Source organism: Lucilia sericata, unplaced genomic scaffold, assembly GCF_015586225.1.
Source record: "Lucilia sericata isolate MDLA Ls3-8-SP2 unplaced genomic scaffold, ASM1558622v1 Contig000160F_arrow, whole genome shotgun sequence".
NCBI lineage: Eukaryota > Metazoa > Arthropoda > Insecta > Diptera > Calliphoridae > Lucilia > Lucilia sericata.
Genome location: NW_023994190.1, coordinates 548,855 through 551,534, shown reverse-complemented (window position 1 = coordinate 551,534; position 2,680 = coordinate 548,855). Strand labels below are relative to the sequence as shown.

The 2,680-nt window shown below is 25.3% G+C and overlaps 1 long non-coding RNA gene across 1 annotated transcript; it reads right to left on the bottom strand.

Moving 5' to 3' along the window:
• Window positions 1-1,116: 1,116 nt before the first annotated feature.
• On the bottom strand, window positions 1,117-1,542 carry LOC119601381. The gene is made up of 2 exons (XR_005231220.1): window positions 1,388-1,542; window positions 1,117-1,334 (listed from the first exon to the last, which is right to left on the bottom strand). It is a non-coding gene; the product is annotated as an uncharacterized LOC119601381 (long non-coding RNA).
• Between the last annotated feature and the right edge of the window lie 1,138 nt (window positions 1,543-2,680).

Below are 2,680 nucleotides of genomic sequence, written 5' to 3'. Positions count from 1 at the left end.
TATAGTGGTGTAGGGTATAATTAGGGTATATGTATATAAAATTTAATTGTACATAAGATCAGTGTAGAATTTCTAGACATTTCAAGCACTAATTAAAAATTAGCAGTTTGAAAGACATACAATTATTTTATATTCATGTTATTTAAGATATTTTGAAAGTGAGACTCGATTCAGCTGTCAGGTTCCATATATTCAATAAATTGCTGATAAAACTAACTTAAATGCGAAAAATCTAAGCAAAAAGTTATTTAATTTTCAGAAATACATTTCTATTTAAATTTTTTCGAAAGAAATGAAAAACAAATATTTTTCAAATATCGTTAGCTTAGTACGCAAACGTAACAAGTCTACTTTTTATAGAAATTAAGATTTTAATGCAGAATGGTAGTATAACTTGAAATACACAAGTTACAATAAAAAAAATCCTTATTTTTACTTTCAACATGTACTAAGTCCTCAAAACAATAAAAATATACAAAGAAAAAGTACTAAGTCCTTACAATTTGCTATTATAAACGCATTAATTAGTCATGTAAAAAGAAATAACAAGCATTTTGTACATCAACGTCTAGGAAATAGTTGTAGTTTGTAAAATCGATTCGATTGAATAAGAAATCATAGAATACTTTTTAAAGTAAAATAAAACAAGTAAATATTGCCAAAAAAAAACTGATTTTATTTAAGAGGGATGATATAGAGTATAGCGTAAATTATGGACTGAATCTCATAGTAGTTAGTACGGAAATTTTGATTCCTATAAAACTTATTAACGTTGAATTGCATTGCTATACTGATATTTTAATCCAGTTGTGCGCTTTAATATCGTTGGGAGTAGGGTCAAACATTCGGAAGGGTCAAACATATGGAAGCTATGGTCAAATATGGACCGATACTCATAAAAATTAAAATTAAGTTCACTAAAGTTTTGTCTATATAGAATTTCAAAGCTTACTGATGCATTTATGAGCGTTTTTTAAAATTTGTTATTTTACAAAATACATTTTTATTTGTAGTTTTCTTTTAGATTTTAATTTAGAAGTCAATTTTTATTCATTTTTCACCATAATTTTCTTTATAATCCATTTTCTTCGAAATTGAAAATAAACCAAAAAAAAATAGTTCTCATAATACATGAATGAAAATTGTCCAATACATTTTGACAACAAATTTGATTTTGTTTTAAAAACAATGAAACTCTTATATTAATACAAAGTATTGTAAAGTAAAACCCCTCAAGCGAAAAGTACTGTATGAATTTAACTTACATCGTCGTCGATTTCAATGCACTCATTTCTTTCAGTATGCTCCTGACTAATTGCAAACTTCAAAAGATCCTGAAAATTAATTCTTTCTATTATTAATTCATAAAATTACTACAATAAAAAACCTGCAAATTTTTTGGTGTTCGCTTGTCCATTTCAATACGACCGTTTATGTATTTATACAATACAATGTTTTATAAAAAAAAAAAATTTACACGTGCAAACTAATACCCGTTAACAAAAAAAATCTTTTGATAAAACAGCAAACCCTAACAGCTGTTTTCGATTGTTGTGTGGTGAGTTTCTATAAAAATATAAACAAAAACAAAATACATGACAAATTTATTTTGTGTTTACCCCATGTCTATATTAGACAAACATTTATTATACTAAACGTCAAATTGTTATCATGATACAAAATTAGCAGCATTTATTAGCGTTATAGCGTCGTTATGACAGTGTTGTCTAAACAATTGTTTAGACAACGTTGTCTTGATAACAAACGTCATTGTATTGTAAAATTTGTATAGAATTTTATTTTTGTCCAATTAAAATTGATTTTTAACATAAGTTTTAGTGAAATTAGTATTTATTTATATTTATTAGGTAAACGTCAAATTGTTATCATGATAAAAAATTAGCAGATACAGACGGAATTTATTAGCGTTATAACGTCGTTATGATAACAAAGGCCATTTTATTGTAAAATTTGTTTAAAATTTTATTTTTCTGCAATTAAAATTGATTTTTAACATAAGTTTTAGTGAAATTAGTGTTTATTTACAAAATTTGCATTTAATTTTAATTGTTTTTATAAAATATTTTCAATAAGATATCTGTGAGTTGTCGTGATAAAATCAACATTTTGTTACCCCTATGCATTAACATAAACAAAAAACTGACAATTTTCTGCCAACGTTTTGTCAAGTGCCGTGATAAATATTTGTCTAATATAGACACGCGGTTAGGGGTTAAGGCTCCGTTAGTTTGAAAGTTCCGTAACGTTTCCGTTCTGTGACGTTCCGTTGGCTGTTTATGTGTAGTCAGTTTCTACGTAAGAACGCTCTTTTAAGAATAAGCAAAAAATAAGCTCTTTTTAAGAATAAGCAAAAAAAGGCAACTTTGATTTGTTGTGTCAAAAATCAGAGTGGATTTTCTTTCTTTGTGTTTATAGATAAAGTAATATAATTTAATTAATATTGTTATAAATTAATTAATATTGTTATTAATATAATTATAAAAAGTAAAAATTTTTAGTTTCTTTCTTGGTCTTTTCTTATGGCGTATTTCATATTTCGGAGCTTTTTCTCTCTAACTTTTTAATTTTCGATTTTTTTATTTTTAAACTTCATCGCATTTAGTATGATAATTTTTTTAATAGATATTTACTAATTAAAAATGTACATTAATTTATATGT